General features: G+C 38.8%; 1 long non-coding RNA gene across 1 annotated transcript in view; it reads left to right on the forward strand.

The window, feature by feature from the left end:
• LOC134477156 (uncharacterized) overlaps nucleotides 1–7883 on the forward strand; it is a 49995-nt gene extending 42112 nt beyond the window's left edge. The window contains exon 3 of the long non-coding RNA XR_010049067.1: nucleotides 7006–7883. This is a non-coding gene — a long non-coding RNA (uncharacterized LOC134477156). The remainder of the gene's footprint in view (nucleotides 1–7005) is intronic.
• Nucleotides 7884–11934: the final 4051 nt, after the last annotated feature.

An 11934-nucleotide genomic window follows, 5' to 3' on the forward strand; every position in this document is an offset into this window, starting at 1 on the left:
CAGTTTTGTCTTGACGTCTACCTCATCTAAGAATAGGACAGCTAATTCTACCTGCCTTCAGGCTCCATTTGCATGCAGTATTGTTTTCTATCCTTTTCTCTCAATCTATGAGGTCTCTTGCAGGAAGCATAGGGTTGAATTTTGTCCTTTGATTTAGTCTTCCAGTTTGTGTCTTCTGACTGGGGAGCTAACACTGTGAACATTGAGAGTCATTATTGTTAGGCATTTACTGAATCCTGTCACTGCATTATTTTTTCAGTGCTTATTCCTTTATTTTCCTTTTTTTAAAAAAAATTACTCCCCCAGTTAGATGGATATTTGGGTTCTCTGATCCTCTGTATGAGGCTCCCTGTATTCTTTCTCTAGATTTAGAAAATGTTTCACTGTGATTTTGGTAACTATTTTTATACCTTTTTAAGTCATCTTATAATCTTTTCTTTGCTTCTTTAATCCTAGGTTGTTGTTTTGAGTCATCTAGTAGCTACTGAACCCGGATTCTATGGCATCCTGTTGTTTTTAGGGTATCAGTGAGCACCTGTTCTACCGCATCCAGTTTGTCTCCAGGTCCTGACACTCTTCCTTCACATTGGTTCTGCCTGCTTGCCATGCTTTCAATTGCATTTTTATATGACAAATCGCTGCTTGATTTTTTCATAATTTAAATATTTTACCAAAATGGTGATTTATATCTTGTACTATCTCATTTAATTTAATTAGTTATTGTTTATGTCTTTAAACTCATCAAACATTGGTTAACTTCATCTTTATGTACATTAAACATCTTATTATTTTGTTCATTTGTTTCTTCTTTGACTGTTCAGGCATTTTAACCACTTAGATTTTAAGTTCTCGGCCTCTAATTTCTCTACTTCAGTGCCCTTGAGATTAGTTCTGTGAGATTTAAGGTTTTTGGAGGCATCTCATGGCTTGGTTTCTCATGTTTCTATTGGTTGTGACCTGAGGGTTGGAGATCACTGAGGGTAAGGACAGAACACTGCTGCTATCGTGGAAAACTTATGAGTCCGTGTTGTCTCCCATGATTTGTGCTTTGGTTGTTGTGCTTGTGCACTCTTCAAGCTACTTGGTGTGATAGGGTCAGTCCTGGTTGCAACTACTTGTTCTATCAGTAGTGACAGAACCAATAATTACACTAAAATTGTGTTAGGAATTTCATACCTATTCTTCAATAACACAGAAATTCAATCTATTTAGTCTTGATGACAGGTAGGCTGGAATGTAGAAGATGGACAAGGAGTAACAGAAAAAACAGGAAAGAAAGTAGTTCACAAAAAAGGGGGAAAGTAAACAGATAGCAGTTAACATAACAAAGAAAGTTGGAAAAGAGGATTTGATGATGCTATTTTTGTATCTGGAATGGAGGGAGAAAGAGCTTGAAGATAGTATATAGAGGAAATTTTCTATATTTCTAAAACCCCATAACTTTGTAAATTTCCTTATTATGTATATGTATATAGGATGGAAGCAGAAATGAGGAAAAAACAAACAAAAGGAAGAGAAACACAGACGTATAGGCAAAGACACAAAAATCGAGTCCTTTTCAGATGGACATCTGAGGCTGCTGCTTGTTCCCTCTGCAGGTGGACATTGGCTAGTTTCCAGCTGTGTTTTATGTGGTGAGCCAGATGTTTTTCCTCTGTTCTATGAGCAGAAAACTTTAATTCTGCATGGACCTTTGCAGAGTCTGGGAGCCAGTGGGGAGGAACTCACAGGAGCTCCTAGCTTAGCAGCCCTCAGAGGGCCACAGGGTAGACCATGGACAAATGCCAAACTCTGTGGTATTTGCAGAATACCCTGTGGGCAAAGGTGTTGGCTGTATTTGGGGTTCACCTGGAAATAGCACCACTGCTTCCATGTTTTCTCTATCCTGAAATGCACTAGTCACAGACTCTTCACACCTGCTTGTTTCCAAGTCTCTCTCTTAAACCCAGCCATTTCTTTCTGTTCCAAGAGCTCTTTGGAATGGAACCACCATCCATCCTTCCTCATTTCCCTTTATACCATCCAAGCGATGCGCTACCCTAGGGTGTGTCCTCTATACCCTAGGATGTAGAATTGCTGATTTGATTTATTTAAGCTTCTAAACTTTATTGACATAACCACTCAACCACATAGGTGGCTTCCTTCAACTGTCCCCTCAGGTGTAGATAATTCCCCAAGATTGGGTGTTCACTGGAGCTGACATGTGAGTAGGGTGCTCATTGAGAAGCAACCCTGATTTTTCCCCTAAACACTTCTAATCCTGGGTATAGTCTGGTGGACATTTTCTTCAAGTACCCTTCCCATGTCCAGGGGTTTTGTTTGCTTGTTTGTTTGTTTTTTGGTTTTGGTTTTTGGTTTTTGTTTGTTTGCTCCCATTGCTGAGTACCTACAGATCCTGGTGACATGCGCTAATCATCTTAAGAGTGATGTTAGCACTAATTCACCACAAGAGATTCCTCCTATTTTGGTTAGTTTCTTTCATTGTCTCTCAAGTGTAAGTTATTTAATCCAATACAGGCAATTCCAGTTTCGAATACTGTATAAGTTATGTGATTTCATCCAGTTTTCCTTTATATTGTCATTTCTCTTACCTTTTATATTTCTCCTTGCACGTTGCCATATTTTTAGCATCTTTGTCTGCTACTTATATCATTTTCATGTGTTTCAATTATTTTGGTCTCTTCCTATTGGCTACTTTATGGCTCATTATGAGTCTTATTTTTCCTTCCTCATCAAAGTAAAACAGTTTTTCACTGAAATCTGTTACTGTCTATTGGATTTAATGAAATGTTTTCAGATATAAACTGCCTTACTTTTCTCATTGCTGAGACAAAATACTTGTCCTCCAGAGTTAAAGGAGGAAAGGTTTATTTCAGCTCACAGTATATACATTGCCTTGTGAGTTGTATTCTATTCAGGCTGTAAACCTATTGACTAGTGCCACTCACACCCAGGGTGGAGAAAGCTTAAGCACAGCATCACACCCTTAATCCCAGCCACCTCCAAAAAGCCTCCCTATGACTGCATGAAGATTTGAGGGTAGGGAGGTGAGGTTTGTAGATACAAGCCATCCCAGAAACTAACATTTTGCAGCTATCCAAAGGACCAGTTTGAAATAAGCTAATGGATCTGACTCTATCTAAGACACAGCAGGAAGAATCTGGATGAAGCGTAAGAGTCATGTCTTTTCATTTTTCTTTGTTAAGCTTCTAACTCTAAACCAAGCAGAAGAGGAGAGAATAGTAATCATTAGATGTGTATCTGCCACCAGAATGGAAATATAAAGTAAGTTGCAAACCAAAGATCTTGTTACTACTGAACTCCAGGGAGAATCAATTTGGATTGCTGATGAGCCATCTTCTTACCTTGAAGTGTGAATTTAAAAAGGATGTGGAAGGAATTTTAAGAAGATGAGCATAGATATTCCCTTAAGAAAAGCATAGCAAATATACTGTTCTGACATGAGAGACTTCACTGTTGATCAGAATCACTCTACTACTTTCCGTCCTATTCTCCCACAAATAACATATTTGGATAAAATATTGTGTATCAAAATATAAGCAGTGAACAGAAAAGATTCAATGTAGAGTCTAATTATATAATCAGTAAAATGAGGATATAACAAAGAATACTCTAATTAGTAAACAAGTGAACACACTTCAGCAGCATTACCTGGGAGAGAATATTCCAGACAAAGCATTCTCTAGATTGGCTAAGAAATTAATAAGACAATTAGTGGGCAGGGGTGCAAAATATCAAAGATATTTTGACTGTAGTTGCCCACTGCTCCAGTCTCCAGCCAAAGATCAACTGGGATGAATGATATCAGAGTCCACAGCATCCCCCACACTATGATCTCTGCTTTGTCAGCCCAGAGGATCCAGTGTCTGCTTCAGATGGGCGGAAACTGAGCATAGTCAGTGGGCTGGGCAATTTGAAGCCACACCTCACAAGTTTCTTTCAGGATTGCTGCTATCTTGTGCTGCCTGGTAACTGTGCCACACATACAATGACCTTGTTCTAAAAGGAAATGCATCTACCGTGAAGCTGGCACTAGGAAAATAGAAGAAATTACTTATTTTATATCAAAATTGATTTTATCATCCAGCCTGTGCTTTGAAATTCACTGCTTTTGTGTGTAACGGATATGGCAGAGTTAGTAATGTTCAAGACATGGAAGGACATGCACAAACACAGGTTAGCTTCACTGAGAAGAGGGCTCAAGTGGCTCTTGGTTTCTACTGCTATCTGTTCCAACAGAGAGATTGTGGGAGCAGTTTTTTTGAGGTAGCTTTATTAATTAAAATTTATAAAACAATAAATTTGCAAATAGATAAACTTCTGAGTCCACATTGCTAATTCTTACTTTTGACAATTGAGTGGCTTAGTTTTAGAACATATCCTAATATGATGTCAGAGGTCTATTTCTGCCATACACACACTCTGAATTATAAAACAGATGGACAAGTCACCCAGGTAAGACGTTCTCACTAAAAGAAAGTATTTCACAAGAAAAGAAGTGTTGAATGAATACTCAGAAAAGTTACAAAATGCAGGGGAGAAATATTCCAGGAAGGAATCTGGAACTCTAGTGGAGAAGCCCAGCATTGCCAAGTTACAGTTCTACTGAAATGCTAAAGTTTGCCTGGTCAGTTCCCAGGGGATGGGCAATCAGCCCACAGGCATGAACATTCTTGGTAAAGTTCAGATTCGAAAAATTTGGGGGATGGCTTGATGATCAAAAGTGTGATTGCATTTGCCATCTGCTTTCCCTGGCCTCTCTAAGTACAAGTCTTAGCACTGAGAAGTAGTGCAGAATTCTAGTCCAGTGACGAAGCACTGGTCACTGTGTTTCTTTGTTAGAACTCCTGGCTAAATCAGTTACCAGTCCAGATGGGCAATGGCATCCCTCTAGATAAAGTCAGTTATGGTAGCAGTAATGACTAACAGTGCTATGTACTGAATTGTATGTATCAATTCATGTCAGTTTTATAGATAAGACATTGAAATGAAAGATTAAGCGCTTTGGCCAAGACCATGTAGCTAAAAGGTGCAAGGCCAAACATCAGAGGACCTAAACACTCTGCCCCTCTATTTTCTCACCTCTCAGTATACCGAAGAGCTTACTAACTGGGGCAGATTCATGGAGATCTAGATATTTCTGTGCTTCCAATGCCTTTCCAATAACATTCAGCTTTCATTGTAGATAAAAATGTACTTTCTCCTCTGCCGTGGCTATCACTTTTCAATGGACACCACCTATTTCCTTTTTCTGTCAATGAACATCTGTTTCACAGCATCTAGGTGACCTGGTTAGAATATTGCAACTGGAGAGAGGTGGGTGGTGTTAGAGTGAATTCAAGCCAAGGAAAACCTTAAAACCCAGCAGTCTTAATGCTCTCTAACACAGTGCAAAATTTTGTTTGGTGGGCCAGTTTTGATTCAGCCATCCAAGTAACTTGTCACTGCCTGGTTTACACAAGAGTGTACTGTGTGTGATCGTGCATGTGCATAAAACTCGGTTTCTTTCCACCTTTGTATCCCAGGCCAAATGGTTCTAGGGACATAACAGGATTGTGTGTAGAAACCACACCACTTACTTCCTATCACACATGTTCTATATAGAGAAAGATTCTTTTCTATTTTAAAAAAAGTAGTACAGGATACTATTTTTACTTTATATAGTGAAGATAATTTATTAGTTAGCATCTTTGAAGTAGTTAATTGATGGGAACTCATTTTCAAAAAACTCACATTTGTAATGGTTAACCCTGTTTTGTAGATACAAAGTAGGTGATTTTTAAAAGTGGGGTTGATATTCAACTGGTTAACTACAGAAACTATGCCTTTTTTGTTGGAAATAATCTTTACCTTCATTCTAACCTCTAAACACAACATTCTGTGTTTAGTTGGTGAAATCCACAACAAAGAAGCCTATGTCTTAATTTTTGTTTATCCCTACACTCATTACTCATTCGTGTGTTCAAATGAGGTTCTGAGAATCTGCTCCAGGCACAGTGCCAGGGCTGGGATACAATTGTTGCCTTCCTCTGGAGAATCTTCTGGTTTCAAAGCTGAAACATATACGTGAACAAGTGTGCCTTGCATGTTATGGTAATCACCACAGAAGGTCACGTAAAGTCATGGCAGGTTGCTAAATAGACAGAGCAGGGAAAGAAAGCACAGCAAGCCTCATGAAGCTGAGGATAATTGAATTGTCTCAAAGAAGCATGGAACTTTGTCCTTTAGAGAGGGAGTAACACATCCTGATAAAAGGGTACAGCATGCTAGAGAGAAGACCTTGCTGAAAGCAGGTGTCATGGTCTGAACCTATGGTGTGACGGGCCAGCATTGAGAGACACCTAAGAAAAAGTCTGAGGCCAGACTGTGATGAACTTTACCCTTGGATCAAGCTTGGACTCTATCCTGTGAGTCTGCAGGAACTTTATGCATGAATAGGAGAGAGAAGCCAGGTGTGAAGGGAGCACTTACAGGGAACAGGTTGCAGTGAATGGGGTTTACTGTCTAGCAGAAAACAGAGACATCGGAGGGAAATTGCAATCATTGAAAGTGTTACATTCTCCTTTCAATGTGAATTTAATTTTTTTAATAAAGAAGTAGCTCCATGAGACATTGCTCAGTTGCAGAAGACACGTTTGTTCTCTAAGTCTCCTCTGACCCTGTATATACTGTGACTGTTTCTTCGCTCTGTCTACCATGCACAAGGCCAGGTGAGGCCCAACAGCTTCTTGTGGGGCCAACATAGAGCCCAATGTCTCTTTTCTGAGGCATTGTCATAATAAAACATATTTCCTTTTCCACAGGTGAAATGTTTAGCATTCTGTATTTGGGAGCCAAATGATCAAAACAGGAAATTCTGGGGGAAGAACAAGAATTGTTTACAGAATTTTTGAGATGTTTTAAAATTTACTATTTTAAGAGCACATTCCTATGGCATCCAAACATTTACGCTATTGTGTGGTCTCCCCATTGTCTATCTCACAGCTTCTTCATCTTCGCCAGCCAAAACTGTGTACCAGAGCATCATTCTTCCCAGCCCACCAGCAGCCGCCATCCTACGGACTTGGTTACTCAAGGAACGTCATAAAAGTGGAATTTGAAATATTTGACTTTTTGTTAGTAATTCCATTCACTGAGAATATCTTTCATCTCCACCCATCTTGTAACATATACCAAACTTGTTATCATTTTATGGCTTAGTAATGTTCCATTTCATGTGTGTACCATGTGGCATTTATCCATCAAGAGACATTTGGGTTGTTTCTACCTTTTGACTATTATGAATAATCCTGTTATGAATATGAGATTATCAATATCTGTTTTAGCCTCTCTATCAGCACTTACGGAGTAAGTTGAAACATACTGAAGAATAGTATAATGATTCAGGCAACATTAGACAATGTGTAACAGTATGATGCTATTACAATCCTTAAAACACTCTACTTAGTATTTATGAAAATGACACTATTCTGGTCATGGGGAGGAGATATTATTGGTTGAATATGAGCAAATACAGCAGGAGTAAGTGCTACTATGCTCATTAATGAAGAACTGTGCAGTTACATCCCCTGGTGGTGGCCTCTCTCTGCTCTGTTTGCCCTTGCATGGGATCTGCTGAGTCATGGTAGCTCTGCAAGTTCCGAAGGAGAAACTTGCCCGTGTGTTCTGTAAACGCAGTGTCCTGCATCAAATCCACAAAGCATTCATTCTTCACTTTGTGTCTTTGGTATACATGAATAGGTGGCTCGTAGGACTGGTCTCCTTTCCTCTGGCCACTCTTTTAGCTTTTCTTGTTTCATTTGGAACACATGGCTCCATAAAATGCTGTCTTTTAGCACCCTTATGACTGCTAAAGCTTCTTCCTTTATGCCTGCTTTCTAGTAAAAAGCTTTAAGATGCAATTTTATCTCCATTAAAGATAATGAGTGAGAACTAAAAAAAGTCTCTAAAGCGAAAAAGGGAATTCTTTGGTAACTGAAATTCTAATGTGTGAATTAAATGGACCCCAAGCAGAAAGGGAACCTCCAGTGGTGTTTGAAATGGCAGCTCTCTAATGCAGTAGCAGCAGGTGGTAGTAGAAAATCTTGCTTTGGCAGAAAAGAAGCAGGCTTCATCATTAAAGGTGCAACAAAAAGGTTTTGGCAAATTAGTGCACAAATCAGTCAATTTTTATTTTAAGTAATTTAGCCACAGACATTTCCATGAAAATAAAAAATTGTTAGAATCAATCATTAACAATGTATAATGCACATACAAAAAAGTGCAGAAATTATAAGCAAACACCTTAGTGAGTATTCATAAAACACACCTTTGTTACTTCTATCCAAATCTAGAGGAAAAAAGATTAGCAAACTGAAAGCAAGCCCTGTCTTGCTTCTTTCTCATCACTATTTGCCTCCTTTGCAAAGGTAACCAGTTTTCTGACTCCTAAATACATTGATTAATTTTACCTGATTCTGAATTTCATATGAATGAAATAAATATAAATGGAATGAGATAATACTCTTTTGTGTTTGGTTTCTTCTGATCACGATTGTTTTTCTGAGATAACTCTTGTTTAACATTCTAGACTTTTCCCCTCAATACTATATAGTATTGCAGCATGTAAAATACTGAAATTTAATGATTTTTTTTAAAACCATGGACATTTGAGTAACTTTCCAAGTTTGAGCTCACACTAACAGAGCAGTCTAACCATTCCAGCACATATATGTAGTTTTTGATGTGTAGGCCACCTTGCTGGGTAAATGCCTAGCAGTGAGACTTCTGAATTTTACATTAGGCAATGAGCTTTCCAAGTCTGCATGCCAACGTACATTTCTATCTAAATGCATGAGGCTTCTAATTGCTCCAACCTCAGTAGCACTGGCTACTCTCTGTGGTTTCACTTTGGCATGCTAGAGCTGTCACCCAGTCAGGGTCCACGGATGTCCCTAGACGAGAGATGGAAACATGACTCATCCCACAGAGAAGGTTCCTCAGCTCTCAGGGCAGAAAGGCATTTCTGGATGTGTCTGTGCCAGTGTGAGGCACAGGCAGATTGATTGACAAAGCTAGGAAGTAGGGTGATTAGGGAGAAGACTCCAGATGGAACATTTGGAGGAGGATCATCCTAATGAAGAGTTCCACCAACCCGTTCAAAAAGAATAACAGAGCAGCTGGATGGACCAGCCTTCATGGATCACTGAGGTGGGGTGGGGACTGGCGAATCATGCTCTCAACAATAAAGGAATCCAATGGCTTGAGGGACAATTCAGTTCCCACCAAGGAGTTGTTCCTGCTTGGAGATGGTAAAAGCCTTGGTTCCCATCACAGATTAATTACTCCTGTCTGAGGAGGTAACTTCACCATGGAGTGACTTCAAGACTGTTTCTCCTAGAAAGCAAAGTGATTATAAGCTTAGAAGAGTGAAGACTTCTAGGCATCCCTCCAGGGGAGTCTAAAACCAGACGTGGCAGAAGTTGGCAATCAGATGTTCCTGCACATCCTGAAAATCAGTTTGTCTTATCTTGATGCACTCTGTCTTGAGGACAGATGTTAAAGACCAGTTAAATTTAAGTCCAATAAACTTTGTAATATACTCATTAGGTGTCTACAAGCAAAGCTGAGTAGAGATTTGACACAAAGTTTTAAAGAGGCAAGAAAATTGAAATAGAGATGCTAAGCTTCGTCCTGCTTTTAGCGCTGTCAAACTTGAAGTCCAGCCTCTAGTTCCCTGTTACAAATTCCAAATTGTCTTAGTTCATTCTTCATTTCTGATCAGAATATGCCATTGGCAAACTGGTTTTATAAATTTTCTGCCAGATAATAAATCAACATATGAGGAGAGAACAAACTGAGTCTTAAGTTTCTGGAATAATGATATTGATATAAGTAAGCTGGTGGCCTAGTTACTTTTCTCATTAATGAGACAAAATACGCAACACCCAAAGCTAAAGAAGGGAGGGTTTGTTGTAGTGCACAGATTGTAGAGGTCGCGGTCTGTACTTGGCTGACTTCAAGGCAGGACAACGTGTCAGAGGGGCATTGAAGAGGAAAACAAGTTCACAGCAGGCAAAGGGTAGCAAAGCAACAAGCTATAAGCTATAAGCAACAAGCAGTGACTGTCCCTTATATCTTATCCAAGCTACCCACCCTTAGGGCAGGTAGCACTCACACCAGCGTGGGGCAGCATTAATTCTAGCACTGCACCATGAATCAACCCCAGCATCACACACCCTAGATTCAGCCTCCTCCAAAAACCCATACCCATGACTGCATAAGGCTTTGTGGGAGGTCTCCAGACACAAGCCATAACACTTGGGAACCTTAATCATGCCTTAGAGCTGTAATTTATTCGACTTCTTTTTCTCTATCTTTATTTCTTCTATTTCAGTCTAATTTAGATTTTAATCACAACTAATAAGCAAGCGTTGCTTGTTCCAGTCTTTTGCTCATTTTTAATTTGGTTGTTTTATTTATTTATTTAAACAGCTTTATTTGTCATCTATATGTGCATGTATGTGTGGATAAGTACTTTGATAGAGGCATTGGAATTATCTTTGCTATAGATTGTTAATTGGTGAATGAAACTATTAAATATAATAATAATAGTAATATACTTCCTTTTCTTTATTGTTAGTACATTTCAAGTCTTTTATTACAATTTTCTTCTAAAAATTTTTGTGTTTAGATTGGAATCCATTTCTAATTGATGCATATTTTGATAACTGATAAAGATTAAGATGTATGTGTGTAGCCATTTTGCCTGATAGCACTTATTTAAGTAAAATCTTACCTTGGGGCTGGGGCTGTAACTCTGTAATGCAGCATCTGCCTGGCAAGTGTGAGGCTAAGAGTTCAATTCCCAGTACAAGAGAGAGAAAGAAAGAAGAAAGAGAAAAAAAGAAATAGAGACAGAGAAAGAAAAAAATAGAAAAAGAAAGAAAAGAGAGAGAGATTTCCTCATCAGAGTACATTGTCACTTCTGCCATTAATTTAACACAGAGATCTGTTGGGACTCTGATCTATCCCATTGGTCAGTATTCTATTTCTGAGCAAAAACCACACTGCCTCAGTTACTGTACCTCTGTAAGTGGCTTAGCTGCTCAGTAGAATAAGTCTACATTTTTTCTTTTCTTTCCTCAATATTATAGTAAGTCCCTGACCTACAAGCACTCAGGCTGTGAGTACTCATGGGTAGGAACAGACCTCGCATTCCCATAGATGGGAACAAATGGGGAAGCAGCTTCCATGTCTGCCAGACGCCTGACAGCTGTGCTGCCGTGAGCTCCTGCACAGCGCGGAGTGTGCAGAGGTGCGGCGCTCACTCGGGCCAGGGTGTCCGGAAGCAGGAGGAAAGGCAGCGTAGTGTGCAGAGGACGCCAGGAAGCACTAAGCGGTAACCATGGAAACGAAAGTGGAATTACTGTAACTATAAAAGTAAAAATTGGTTTTTGTGTGTACTGTGTACCACCATTTTAAGGTAAATGTAAAAGGAAAATAGTTTATTTACTATATTTTGTGTGTGTGTGTGTGTGTATGTTTGGCTGTTTTGTTTTGTTTGCTTTGCATTGTATATTCTTTTCAAAGTTGTATAAGACTTTGTCAGGAATAACTCTGACTTACAAACATTCTTCTGAAATGGAACTCATTCATAAGTTTGAGACTTACCATTTTTTTTTTGTTCTTTGCATTTTCATACTAATTTTAAAATCAGCTTTTTAGTTTTCATAGCAAAACAACCTATAGTTCAATTCAGGTTTTAAGTCTATGGATTAATTTGAGTAAATATTTGTAGATTTTTTTCCATTGCATTAGAATAGTTATTTCTTTATTGTTTTGTTCCTAACATAACTGTACACTTAACTTCTCTTTTTAAGGTAGATACATTAATTTTTGAACTTCATTTTCTCTAACAGTTGGGTTAGATTA

Source organism: Cavia porcellus, unplaced genomic scaffold, assembly GCF_034190915.1.
Source record: "Cavia porcellus strain 051 isolate PalLab524CR breed Dunkin Hartley unplaced genomic scaffold, mCavPor4.1 scaffold_8, whole genome shotgun sequence".
Lineage (NCBI taxonomy): Eukaryota > Metazoa > Chordata > Mammalia > Rodentia > Caviidae > Cavia > Cavia porcellus.